Source organism: Vulpes vulpes, chromosome 8 (genome assembly GCF_048418805.1).
Source record: "Vulpes vulpes isolate BD-2025 chromosome 8, VulVul3, whole genome shotgun sequence".
NCBI lineage: Eukaryota > Metazoa > Chordata > Mammalia > Carnivora > Canidae > Vulpes > Vulpes vulpes.
In genome coordinates this window covers 25563744-25578215 of record NC_132787.1, presented here as the reverse complement: position 1 = coordinate 25578215, position 14472 = coordinate 25563744, and the positions used below count along the sequence as shown (strand labels likewise).

The 14472-nt window shown below is 44.5% G+C and overlaps 1 pseudogene; it reads left to right on the top strand.

Moving 5' to 3' along the window:
- The first annotated feature begins 158 nt into the window (after positions 1-158).
- LOC112917537 (cationic amino acid transporter 3 pseudogene) lies at positions 159-13067 on the top strand (annotated as a pseudogene).
- Positions 13068-14472: the final 1405 nt, after the last annotated feature.

The window sequence follows — 14472 nt, the reverse complement described above, 5'->3', positions numbered from 1 at the left end:
AAAAGGGCCCCACTAGTCTTCCTTTGTCCACCTCAAGCTTTCTTCCTGGTTTCTGTCTAAGCCAACCCTTTTCCCCTTTCACACCACTTCCCATGGCCCCACCTCCCCATGGCCCCACCCCCAAGGGCCTCATTTCTGATGGGCCTCTGCCAAACCTCACTCTAAGTCCTGACTGCTTGGCCAAGCCTTTCCCTGCCCCTAGGTTTGGCTTGCACTTTCTTTTTCTTTATTTTTAAAGATTTTATTTATTTATTTATTTATTCATGAGAGACACAAAGAGAGAAGCAGAGATATAGGCAGAGGGAGAAGCAGGCTCCATGCAGGAAGCCCAATGGGGAACTAGATCCCAGGACTCCAGGATCCCGCTCTGAGCCAAAGGCAGATGCTCAACCCCTGAGCCACCCAGGTGCCCCACGGCTTGCACTTTCATATCTGTTCTTTCTGCTCTGAGGCAAGAGAAGCCCAAGGGTAAGTGCTTTCTTCTGTTTATAGAGTTGACAAGAAAACTGAGACAGAGACAGAAAAAGAGACTGGCCTTGAAGTGCAGCTGGCTGTCTCGCCCTGCTGGGTTTGAACAGAGGGTAATTCACGGTAGACCTTTGATTGGTGTGTGTGTGTGTGTGTGTGTGTGTGTTTAAACCAGAGGACATGAGAGTTCAGGGAAGGCAGGTAGGGTTGCTGGGGTCAGAGGGATTTGGAGGCGTACACTCTGTTCTCCTCCTTATCAGAAAGGGTCTCAGCTCTGATGAGGACAATTGGAATAGGAGATTATTCAGTTATTCCTTGGAACTTCTCCTCCAGCGTCCTCCCACCTGTTTGCCCTTCCGGCCCTTTCCTTTCTGACCTGGTGCACAGCTTGCTTTCTTCATCTCTGTCTCTCCCAGAGGGCTCAGCACACAGTGTGCTTAGACATGTTATTTAATGAATGACGATTCTCCCACCTGGCTCTGCTGCCTTCTTCATGTTTTGCTTCACTTTCTCACTGGAGATTCTGAAAGTCTCTGTCTCTCATCTTCTTCGAGAGGACATCTGTATGGACTTTGCAGAATAACAGGTCCAGTTTGATAGGTGGGCCCCCATCACCAGGGATGATTTGAAGGTGTTCTTCCTCCAGGCTCACGGAGTTAGATATGTGTTTTTACAGTGTCTCAAAGTGTCTCCCTGCCTTTCTTATCTAATGTTAAAGATTTTATTTTTTTATTTATTCATGAGAGACACACAAAGAGAGGCAGAGACATAGGCAGAGGGAGAAGCAGGATCCTTGTGGGGAGCCTGATGTGGGACTTGATCCTAGGGCCCCAGGATCACGACCTGAGCCAAAGGCAGATGCTCAACCACTGAGCCACCCAAATGCCCTTTATCTCATTTTAAAAGGTTGTGGTGGGGATTGATTATGGATGAGGTCGGGCTGTAGGACGAAAGATAACCAAGTTCTCTTTCTCTTGGGGTGTGGCTGCCTAGTGGTCTTTGAAACACTTTATGAAGGCTTGTTTGAGTCCCCAAGTATATTATACATGAGCCTGTACTAAATAAACCTTGAAACTGAAGGGCTCTGTTGTTTCTTTTAGAATCTATCGATCATGACAGGTATATTGGAGGAGAAGCCTAAAGTAGGACTGACTCCCTATGTCTTCAGCAGGCAGTTTACTGTTATCACAATACATATTTGCAACTTGTAAATTTAAGGTCTTTGGAATCTTAAACTGTGCTCCGTTTTCCTCTTCCTCACAGGTAGGTACACTTTGGCTAGCACTGAACACCAGAAGCCCACACAACACTTATCCATGCATGACACCTGTTTTCTTAAATATATATGGCAAATGTTGATTTCTAGGTTTCTTTCTCTTGCCATCTAGCAGTTTTTGGGTAACTTCTCTCCATCATCAATTGATGCATGTTACATGCTTCCAGGTGGCAGATTCAATTTATCCTCAAAGGAAAGTCAAGTGGAAAGGTAAAGTTGCTTCACCAAGTATATTCCAAATTGATAAATATGAGTTTTGGATTATATCCTTTTGGTTTATCCTCTTTCATTTTTTCTTTTATCTCCTAGAAATCACAAACAGAGTGGAGAGTAGAAAGAACTAGGGGAGAGAGATAAAGAGTGTCCCAGAAAAAGTGGTGGTGGAGGCTCTTTATTGTAGATTATGTTCCCTGAGCTGGGTGAGGCAGGTGGGTCTTGGTAGAGAAGTCCTCTTGTTGGATAGATCCTTTAAGTATGATATAGTGTCCCTCTTCATCTCTCACTACAGTCTTCGGAGTAAATTTTAGTTTATCTGATATAAGGATGGCTACCCCTGCTTTCTTCTGAGGACCATTTGAATGGTAAATGGTTCTCCAACCTTTTATTTTCAGGCTGTAGGTGAACTTATGTCTAAAATGAGTCTCTTGTAGACAGCAAATAGATGGGTCCTGCTTTTTATCCAGTCTGACACCCTGCGCCTTTTGATGGGGTCATTAAGCCCATTCACATTCAGAGTTACTGTTGAAAGATATGAGTATAGTGTCATCATGATACCTATTCAGTCCCCGTTTTTGTGGATTCTTCCATTGGACTTCTTCTTAAAGGGGAATTTTAAGAGTCCCCCTTAAAATTTCTTGCAGAGCTGGTTTGGAGGTCACATATTCTTTCAGTTCCTGCCTGTCTTGGAAGCTCTTTATCTCTCCTTCTATTCTGAATGAGAGCCTTGCTGGATAAAGTATTCTTGGCTGCAGGTTCTTCTCATTTAGGACCCTGAAGAGGAGATCCTTTCCATTGGTCACTGTTTCAAGGTCTTGGAAGTGCTATATTATGATTGCCTAGTGCAGGAAACTCTGTAGACAGGGACTATATCTTTACTTCCACCAGTACAAGGCTCAATGCACGCACACATTCAGTTAGAATGTGCTATAAACTCTGAATGACTGTCTCAGGACATCCGCCATGGTGAAGCTTAAGACAGTTCCTTTTTACCTTTTTTTTAAAGATTTCATTTATTTATTCATAGACACAGAGAGAGAGGCAGAGACACAGACAGAGGGAGAAGCAGGCTCCATGCAGGGAGCCCGACGTGGAACTCGATCCCTGGTCTCCAGGATCACACCCCAGGCTGCAAGCTGCGCCAAACCGCTGCGCCATCAGGGCTGTCCCCTTTTTACTTTTATTCCTGATATGATTGGAAGCGTGGCTGATGGGCCAGGATGGACAGTGGTGCTAGAGGAACCTGTAGGAGATTCTGAGAGAGCACCTGGGTGTGTGTGGGGGGGGTGCTTCCATCCTTATTTACAGGACTGCTGAGTGGGCTCTTCAGCTGGATCTGTGACTGGCCTCCATGTACTACAGGCTGTGCTTCACCAGGATCCCCACACTCTCCTCCTGCCAGCCAGGACCTCCCCTATTCCCAGGACCCTGGGAAATTTGTTTAATTCCTAATTCACATCTTGCTTCCAAAAATGTCTCCAGCAAAGTCCCGTCTAAGCTCCCAGGCCTCCTCACCATGTAAGGCTCCACTAGTCTTTCATTGCCCACTGCTGCTTTCATTCAGGATTCCAGCTAAGGAACCTCTTTCCTACTTTCACACCCTTCCCAGGTCCCTTCTGCCCTTTAGCCCCAACTCCCTGTGGCCCAGCCTGGTTAGTGCTCAGACTCCTGAAGCCCCATCTCCATGAGGACCTCACCTCCACAGGGCCTCATCTCCCTGAAGGCCTCATTAGTTCTACTCCAAGCCTGACTCTGCTTGGCCAAGCTCCTTTCCCTCCCTGGGTTTATCTTGCACTTTCTTCCCAAGTTTTTCTCCTCAAAGGCAGAAAATGTCCCTGGGAAAAGTGATTTCTCCTGTTTATAGGGTGGGCAGGAAAATGAGGAGAGAGAGAGACAGAGAGAGAGCGAGAAAGAGAGAGAGAGGGAGGGAGGGAGGGAGGGAGGGAGAGAGAGAAAGAGCAGACGAAGCCTGGGCTTGGAGCACTGCTGGCTATAGAAGCCCTGTGAGGATTGAGCAGAGGGTATTTCATGGCACCAGAGCTAGACTTTGATTTGGCCAGTGTTGACCACTACCTTGTGAGTTTGGGAAGGGCATGTAGGTTTGCTAGGATCAGAGGGATTTGGAGGCCTACACTCTGTTGTTCTTCTCCAGACCAGAAAGGTTCCCATCTCTGTTGAGGACAATATGAGTTAGGGGAGGTTATTCCTTGGTGCTTCTCTTCCAGCGTCCTCCCACCTGTTTTCCCTGCCCTCCTTCCTGCCTTTCCTTTCTGACCTGGTGTACACATTGCTTTCTTCATCTGTCTCCCCACAGGGCACAGCACCCAGTGTGCTTACATATGTTCCTGGAACAAACGGAGATCTTCTACCTGGCTCTGCTGCCTCCTTCATGTTTTGACTCGCCTTCTCAGTGGAGATTCCGGAAGTCTCTGTATCACGCCTTCTTAGGGAGGACATCGGTGTGGACTTTGCAGAATAGCTGGTCCAGTTTCATAAGGTGATGCCCCATCACCAAAGGGGATATGAAGGTCTTCATCCTCCAGGCTCAAGGAGCTAAATATTTTTACAGCTGCTGATGGTATCTCCCTGCCTTTCTTATATAATTTAAAAAATTGTGGGTGGTGATGGGTTATAGGCTGGGTCAGTCAGTCTATAGGAGGAAAGATTACCAAATTCCCCTGGAGTATGACTACCTAATGGTCTTTAAATCCTTAAAACACTGGGTCACCAAAAGCAATTTGCTGTTATCACAAAACATATTTGCAACTCTTGAAGGCCTTTGGAGTCTTAAACTGGACTCCACCCTACCAGACTCCCTACCACCATGCACACTGTGGGCAGTAGACCAGCACCAAAGCCCAGACAACACTTATCCATGTGAGACACTTGTTTTATTTTTATATTTTTATGTAAATTTATTTTTTATTGGTGTTCAATTTTCCAACATATAGAATAACACCCCGTGCTCATCCCGTCAAGTGCCCACCTCAGTGCCCCTCACCCAGTCACTCCCAGCCCCTGCCCACCTCCCCTTCCACCACCACTAGTTCATTTCCCAGAGTTAGGAGTCTTTCATGTTCTGTCTCCCTTTATGATATTTCCACTCATTTTTTCTCCTTTCCCATTTATTCCCTTTCACTATTTTTTATATTCCCCAAATGAATGAGACCATATGATGTTTGTCCTTCTCCAACTGACTTACTTCACTCAGCATAATACCCTCCAGTTCCATCCATGTCGAAGCAAATGGTGGGCATTTGTCGTTTCAATGGCTGAGTAATATTCCATTGTATACATAAACCACATCTTCTTTATCCATTCATCTTCCGATGGACACCGAGACTCCTTCCACAGTTTGGCTATTGTGGACATTGCTGTAGAAACATTGGGGTGCAGGTGTCCCAGCGTTTCACTGCATCTGTAGCTTTGGGGTAAATCCCCAGCAGTGCAATTACTGGGTGTTAGGGCAGATCTATTTTTAACTCTTTGACGAACCTCCACACAGTTTTCCAGAGTGGCTGCACCAGTTCACATTCCCACCAACAGTGCAGGAGGGTTCCCCTTTCTCCATCCTCTCCAACATTTGTGGTTTCCTGCCTTGTTGATTTTACCCATTCTCACTGGTGTGAGGTGGTATCTCATTGTGGTTTTGATTTGTATTTCCCTGATGGCAAGTGATGCAGAGCATTTTCTCATGTGCTTGTTGGCCATGTCTATGTCTTCCTCTATGAGATTTGTCTTCATGTCTTTTGCCCATTTCATGATTGGATTGTTTATTTCTTTGGTGTTGAGTTTAATAAGTTCCTTATAGATCTTGGAAACTAGCCCTTTATCTGATATGTCATTTGCAAATATCTTCTCCCATTCTGTAGGTTGTCTTTGAGTTTTGTTGACTGTATCCTTTGCTGTGCAAAAGCTTCTTATCTTTTTTTTTAATTTTTATTTATTTATGATAGTCACAGAGAGAGAGAGAGAGAGAGAGAGAGAGAGAGAGGCAGAGACATAGGCAGAGGGAGAAGCAGGCTCCATGCACCGGGAGCCCGACATGGGATTCGATCCTGGGTCTCCAGGATGGTGCCCTGGGCCAAAGGCAGGAGCTAAACCGCTGCGCCACCCAGGGATCCCTACCACCCATTTTAAAATGACAGCAACCCTCTGAGCACATCCTAACCTTTTCTTGTTTCCCTTTTCTTTGCAGCACTGATTGCAAATCCAACTCGATACATATTCTTAATACTAATGTGTTTTTTTTCTTCCTCTTAGGGGATTGTAAGTAACTTGAGTGGTGGGATGTTTGTGTTTTCTTTTGCTTTATCCATAGTACTAAATAAATGGGGAGCAGTATATTGTTGAATGAATTAATGAAGGACGATTATTTGACATAGACTCCTGCAGAAAGTAGGAACATAAAGAGAAAATGGGAAGAATCCATTTTTCATTTAATTTTGTAAACTATATTTTTTACCCTTGGATATGAGACTCAGCCCCAGTAGTCATAGTGGCTTTTGTTCTGTTCCACTTTTCATATATATTCTGAATTGTTTGCACAATAAAAGGGTTGGTTACACCTGCACCATATGTACTAATATTTCAAACTCTGGCCCTGAACTCAAAGCCTCTACTCTCATATTCCTGACTGCCCCCTACTTGAGTCCATGGCTGCTTGAGCTGGGACTTCAGGAACTCTGGGGAAGGTCATCTGTTCAAAAAGCTTTATACTTGTTTGTTTGGGAGCTACTTCTTTGATAGGCTCTGGCGTTTTCCTTGTCTGGAAATTTTAAGGAGGATGAGAGTATTTACACACTTTGGGATCAGGAAGGAGCTATGCTTAGATATAGAGGGATTGCTATAATCTCTGGAGATGTTGCATTTAAAGTCCACTTCTCTGAAACTTGGAGAACTTGAAAAATCCTTACTTAACACCCTCATTAGCCATCCTCCAATTCTTTATCAGACTTCTAGCAAAGCAACTGGTACACAAATTATCTTTGAAGCTTTTTAGGAGGAGCCACACGGCCAACTTCCTGGTTGGCATGAGTGTTAACACCCAAGCACAGGAACCAGTGGAACTTACTACCTTCGAAAAATATTTTGAAAGGGAAAGGTACAGAGTGAGTGCTATGCCCTTCATAGAGACAGAGGAGTGAACATAATGACCTCTAGAACAAAGGAGAGTGAGTAGAGCTGCTGGGAAAAGAAGACAGCCTGCATTTTTGACAGGTATTCTTCTGAGCAACATGGGATGGAACTTCTCTTTTAGACTTTGGAAGGAGCTCAGAGACCATGAGAAACACAGGGAGAAGGAAGGAAGGAAGGGAGAGAGAGCTGGAGCCATTATGGAATTCTTATTTTTTTTTTAATTTTTATTTATTTATGATAGTCACACACAGAGAGAGAGAGAGATGCAGAGACACAGGCAGAGGGAGAAGCAGGCTCCATGCACCGGGAGCCCGACGTGGGATTCAATCCCGGGTCTCCAGGATCGCGCCCTGGGCCAAAGGCAGGCGCCAAACCGCTGCGCCACCCAGGGATCCCCATTATGGAATTCTTACAAGCTGACTTCATGTTCCCTGGCCCCTCTCTGAATTTCTTCAAACAATCCCCCTGAACAAGATCTTCTTTTGGGAGAGATTGTTTCCTAATTAAACTGAGACTCAGAGCGCTAGTGCCCTCATTAGGAAATGTACTCAAGAAATGCTTTTGAACTACATGATGTTGCATGTTCCAATCTCCTGTTTATACCTCTGTTTGAGCCTTTCTCTCTTTCCAGACAACAAAACAATCCTTCTTCTAGGAATCTTAAGACTTGGTAGTCAATGAATACATCTATACATTCATTTCCTCTCTTCTAAATGCTTTTTTGGTGCTTGCTACAGTTAGGAGCAGATCTTTGTCTTGTGTAGTGAGAGTTGGATATGGGAGTGTGGAATCCAGAATGATGAGAGACAGAGATCCTGGCATAGCCCTCTGGAAGCCTTTATATATAAAGAGATTTAAGTGGCATATCCAGTATACCAGCAAACAGGGGAAATTAGTTTCAGCTGAGCATCAGGATTGGCTTTAAGGGTTGGTGGGAAGGGGAAGAAGGTTGGAGATGGGGATCAGTCAGGAAGGCTTAGGAAAGGCTTCCTAGATGTGTGTGGGGGGAATTGTAGAATAGGATTGAGAGGAGCTAGAAGATCAAGACTGGACAGAAAGGAGTGAGGAGGGCATCGCTGACAGGGCAGGTAATGTACCCAGGAATGGTAAGTCAGGATGTGAGGAGCTGAATTAGAAGGAAGTGATGTATCTGAGATATGGGCAGAATTAGGCTGGGACTCTGACAGGTGGGTCAGAAAGTCTGGACTAAATATACTGATGAAATAATCACAGATTATTGCACAGAGAAAAAGCATTTCTTAACATTGCGTTTGACATTGACGTTTCCCTGTTGGTTATAAGCTGGATTTGTGGTAGACTTTCTTTGGGTTCTGAATGAGGAGTTTCCTTTCTCTTCTGCAAGGTTGTTTGTTCATTTGTTTGTTCTACTTGCTTCAGTTGGAGTCTTAAATATGATTATTTTATTCTGAGGTATTTGTTCTTTTGGTTCTTTCACTTGTATCCTCATACTTTGGATATGTAGGCCCACTGTTTTTCATGTTTAATAAAAGTGGGAAGAGTAGAAGGATCAACTGCACAACACAGTTGAGGGAAACAAATTATCAAAAGCATGACCCCTTTCTGACCCTGTCATTCAGATCATCCTCTTTTGGGTTTCCCACTCAGGGTCCAGCGATGGGCTTCAGAAGAGTGTCTGATATTTTTGTGAGGTGATCAACCTCAGAATGGTGTGTGATTGAACAAATGTGAAGAACCACTGCTGTGTCTTTCTTGGGAGGTAGGTGGCTGGGGACAGTTCCCCAGAGAGAGAAACATACTACAAGCATTGTTAGTGTGAACTACAGGTGCCTCCACAGACTGTTGAAGGAGTTGAAGGAGCAAGAGAAATTGGAAGAAGGGAAATGGGTTCAGAGGGAAGTAGTTGGAGGGGTGCCCCATCTTCCCTGTTCTTCAGGGTTAGTGAGTGAAGTGGTTAGGAAAGTGTTAGAGGCAAGGGAACAGTGTGAGTGTTGAATTTGAAGCTAGAGCAAAAACTGGGCAGGGAATGAGGCTGGAAGAATCAGCAGAGGTGAGATTGTAAAGGAAGGAAGGACTATGAAGGAAGGGCAGTGGAAACCACGGAAGGGTCTGCAGCCTGGGGGTCGGTGGGGCACCCTTCAGTCACATTTATAGTGTAGAAGGGTTCCATGAGCTAAGAACTGAGCCTCCTTATCTTTATCGTGTGTGTTGGTTAGGCATAACATTGGAACTGGTGAGTAGCAAATAAAGAGTCTAGATGGATTTGTAGGTGGAAGGTCTTACCCAATAAGCCAAGTATTACTTTTGATTATCTATAGAGAAAACTCTTCAGCTCTGAGTTGATCTTTCTTGTCTTTCAAAATCTCTGAAAATCTTTCCAAAAATTCTCTCAAAACCAAAACCCGAGTAGGGTGTAGATTGGGGCCTGCATGATTTTGTGTACTCTGTCATTCACTACTCATTTCTGGAGCATTGCTATATTGTTTGTCCAAAGCCTTGCTCCCCTTAAGGAGGGGACCATGTGAATAGCAGCAGGGGAGGAGGAGAAAGGAGGAAACACATGCTAATAGCTTCATTTACAAAACATTTTGGCGTGGTTTGAGCAAGTTAAAAATAACTCCTTGTGAAAAATTAATAGACAGTTAGAAGTGAGTCCTTTTTTAATACAAGCTCACAGAACAGGGCAGATTCTAGAGGCCCCTGGCAGCTGATGTCACTGATGGCATAGGGTGTATGTAGAGTACAGTGTGGCCAGTAAGGAGACTGTCTGCAGAAGTGAGCTCACCTACTCTCCTGGAGCCCAGAGAGGGAGGAGATAGAAGGAATTGTTTAGGTTGTGAGCTACTGAGCTAGGTGACTTAATTTCTTTTCTCCTTACCCATATTCTCATAACTGTGGACACCAAAAACTGTCGTGAATTTTGCCTGGCTACTTTGAGTGAGGTGTATTGAATGTCAGAATTCCCAAAACCACCTTCCTGGCTCCTCTCCCTTCTCAGTCCTGGACCTGTGGTGGCTGCTGCCTCCATTTCTCGAGGGTTTCCTTCCCAGGCAGCCTGGTCCTCTCCTTCTTGCAGGTGGTTATGAACACTCTGCCCCTTTCTCCCTCCTCCTCTCTGTTCACTGCACCGCTGTGGGCCTAAGTGGGTAAAGGGAGGGGTGGTCTGTACATTCCTGGCCATCAGTACAGCTGAATGGATGAGGCAGAGTGAGGAAGGGGGCCAAAGTGCCATCTCACCTTGGCTAGCTGATGTTGGGGCTGAGAGACCAATATTTGTATTTTAAACTCAGATGATATTTTAAATATGGTTCTCTAATTGCAGTGAGGCCTGCTGGTCCTTGAATTAATATGTCATAACTCATGCTCAAGCACTTTGCACATAATCCACCTGTGAATTATTGAACGATATATTCATGCCCTGTTTTGTCTAATAGCTTAATTAGTACATGAAACTAAATAAGTTAGGTGAACCCAAATGGGATTATGTCACGTGTTATGTAAAAAAGCACAATATTGGGAGATGTTTGGCACTTTTTCTGAGGGAAAAACAGGGTTGAGCTTCCTATGATGCCCTTTGGTATCAGTGTCTGTGGTATTTGGGCTGCAGCACCCGACATGGGACTTCTGAGCTTTGGTTGGTGGGTTCAACACCATGTTTATTTTTTTATTTAGGTGTTGTTTCTTTACTTAGGTGATAGTTATTTTTTTTTACATACTATCTATTGTTCACCTAGGCACTAAGGAGGGAGAGCAAATACCAGAAGAATACGAAGTAGCAGCTTGGAAACCTAAGAAGCTGAACTCAGCCCCAACCCAACTTTGTGTAACTCGGCCTCACTGAACCTGATCCCAGACTCTCTGCTCCCTGGGCTTGCTACAGCTCTTTGATACTAGAATCCTATTCAATTCCAGCTAAAATGCAGCGACAGGCACTTCACAGGTTTGGTCAAAGGCTTGTTTACAGATGTCCACTGGAGCTAAGTGAAACTGAGACTTCCTCTGCCAGAATCCTGACTACTCTGGACTTAGTGGCCCTGGGTGTAGACTACACATTGGGTGCAGGTATATATTTCCTGGCTGGTGAGGTGGTCAGCAATCAAGCAGGACCAGCCACGGTGTTATGCTTTTTGGTGGCTGGCCTATGCTCCGTGTTGGCTGGGCTGTGCTATGCAGAGTTCGGTGCCCGGATTCCCCGTTCTGGCTCTGCATATCGCTTCACCTATGTCACTATGGGTGAAATCTGGGCTTTCATCACTGGCTGGATCTTCATCATCTCCTATGTTGCTGGTGCAGGCGGTGTGGCCCTGGCTTGGACCTTAGCTTTCGACTATCTGATTGGGAACCAGATTTCTCAGGCCATGCGTGAAAGCGTTTTACTGCATGTTCCACATGTGCTTGTGGAATATACAGACTTCTTTGCTATGGGCCTGGTGTTGTTGCTCACTGGAATACTGGCTCTGAGGGCTAAGGAGTCAGTCTTGGTTACCAAAGTGATCACATTATTGAGCCTTTTCGTTCTCGGTTTTGTCATGCTCTCTGGCTTCATTAAAGGGGACCTGCACAACTGGAAGCTCACAGAAGAGGACTACATAAAGGCTGGATTCAATGACACCTCTAGCTTGGGCCCTCTGGGCTCTGGAGGATTCATGCCTTTTGGCTTCCAGGGGATTCTCCGTGGATCAGCTATCTGTTTCTATGCATTTATAGGTTTCAACAATATCGTTACCAAAGCTGAGGAAGCCCAGAATCCCAAACGTTCCATCCCCATGGGCATTGTAATTTCACTGTTCATCTGCTTCTTGGTGTATTTTGGTGTCTGTTCAGCGCTTACACTTATGGTGCCCTACTACCAGATTCATCGTGGGAGCCCCTTGCCTGAGGCATTTCTCCATATTGGCTGGACCCCTGCTTGTTATGTTGTGGCTACTGGAGCTCTCTGTACTCTTTTTACCACCATTTTGAATTATATGTTCTCCTCCCGTCAGATGATCTTGGTGATGGCAAAAGATGGACTCCTGTTCCATGTCCTTGCCAGCACCCACACCAGCAAAGACATCCCCATCGTGGCCACTGTGGTTTCAGGCACTACGGCAGCAATCATGGCATTATTCTTTGAGCTCGTTGATCTTGTGGACTTCATGTCAGTTGGGGCCCTGTTTACTCACTCCCTGGTGGCTGCTTGTGTCCTCATCCTCAGGTATCAGCCTGAGAGGAAGAATGAGGGAAATGAAGCACAGGTGCAGGAGGAGAACAGACCTGCAGCAGAGAAGCTGACTCTACAGACACTATTCTTTCCAGGCAGCCCTACCCCCACTCCACTTTCTGGCCAGGTTGTCTCTGCTTGTTCCTCACTGCTTGCTCTGCTGCTGACTCTTCTCTGCCTGGTGCTGGCCCAGTGGCCTCGTCTGCTATCTGGAGACCCAGTGTGGATCACAGTGGTTATGCTGCTCCTGGTGTTCATCACTGGAGTCACTGGAGTCATCTGGAGACAGCCACAGAGCTCCACTGCCCTTCACTTCAAGGTACCTGGTCTGCCTCTCCTCCCACTCCTGAGCATCTTTTTGAATGTTTACCTCATGATGCAAATGACAGCTGGTACCTGGGCTCTATTTGGTGTCTGGATTCTGATTGGGCTTGCTATCTACTTCAGCTATGGGATTCAGCACAGCCTGGCCCCTTAACCCCACTTCACTTAGGGCCTATACTGTAGATCTTGAACTCAGCAGTGCCAGTACGTATTTGCTTTGACATTGTCTTACTTGAATGTAGGTCCCCCTGCACAATAATGAAGAGTACTCTTGAACTCATGAAACATAGGCCTCACACAGAATTTTGGTGGGGGAAAGAGTAATACGGCTGTGTTTTGTGGAGGAAAGAATGTGTCTTTGCTCTTTTTCCTCTCTTTCTATTTCCTTCGCTTGTCTGCTTTTCAGTTGTATCTGTATCTGTACTGGCTTTGAAAAATTACTATTAAAGAAAACTAGAAAAAGTGTTTTGTTTTCTTTGAGTAAATACCCAGTAGTAGAAATACTGGATCATATGGTAATACTATTTTTAATTTTCTTGGAACCTGTCCACATTTTCCATAGTGGCTGCACCAATTTACATTCACACCGGCAGTGCATGAGGTTTCCTTTTTCTCAAAGTCGTTGCCGATACTTTTTAGTTCTTGTCTTTTTTATTTTAGCCATTCTGACAAGTGTGAAGTGGTATCTCCTTGTATTTTTAATTTACATTTCCCTGATTATTAGTGATGCTGAATATATTTTCTTGTGCCTGTTGGCCTCTTCTCATTTTTTTAAGTGGATTTTTTCAGTTTTGAGTTGTATAAGTTCTTTTTTTTTTAAGATTTTATTTATTTATTCATGATAGTCACACAGAGAGAGACAGAGAGGCAGAGACACAGGCAGAGGGAGAAGCAGGCTCCATGCAGGGAGCCCGACGTGGGATTCGATCCCGGGTCTCCAGGATCGCGCCCGGGGCCAAAGGCAGACGCCAAACCGCTGCGCCACCCAGGGATCCCTGAGTTGTATAAGTTCTTTGTATGTTTTGGATATTAAGCATTTATTAGATATATCATTTTCAAATATCTTATCTCATTTTGTCACCGTACAAAAGGTTCTTATTTACATGATTTTGGAAAGATAGATGCATAGTTATGGTTATTGCCACATTTTATATGATAGCCAGGTCATGGAAGCAGCACAAGTGTCCACAAACAGATGAATGGATAAAGAAGATGAAGCATATATAGAGAATGGAATACTAGTCCGCCATTGAAAAGAAAAACCTTGGCATTTGTAACAACATGGATGTATTGAGAGGGAATAATGCTAAGTGAAATATGTCAGTCAGAGAAAGACAAATACCATATGATTTCAAACATATGTGGAATTTAAGAAACAAAACAAATGAAGACATAAAAGGAAAAAAAAAAGAAACAAACGAACAAAAACCCCACCCAGACTCTTAAATACTGGAATACTAAAGGAACAAATACTTAAATATTAAAGGAGCAAATCGGTGTTCACCAAAGGGGAGTTAGGTGCACTGACAGATGAAATAGATAAAGGGAATTAATTGTACACTTATGAGCACTGAGAAATATACAGAATTATGGAATCATTACATTGTACACCTGAGAGCAATATAACAACATTGTTTGTTAATTACAGTATAATAAAACAATAAAGGAAACTATAAAAAGACCAAAAAAGAGTGGAAATGTAGCGCCTGCCCTTAAGGAGCTTATATTCTAATATAAAGCATAAAGTATAGCTGTGACACAAATTAGAAAATGTTGTTAGGACGTCTGGGTGGCTCAGTGGTTGAGCGTCTGCCTTCAGCCTAGGGCGTGATCCTGGAGACCCAGGATCGAGTCCTGCATCGGGCTT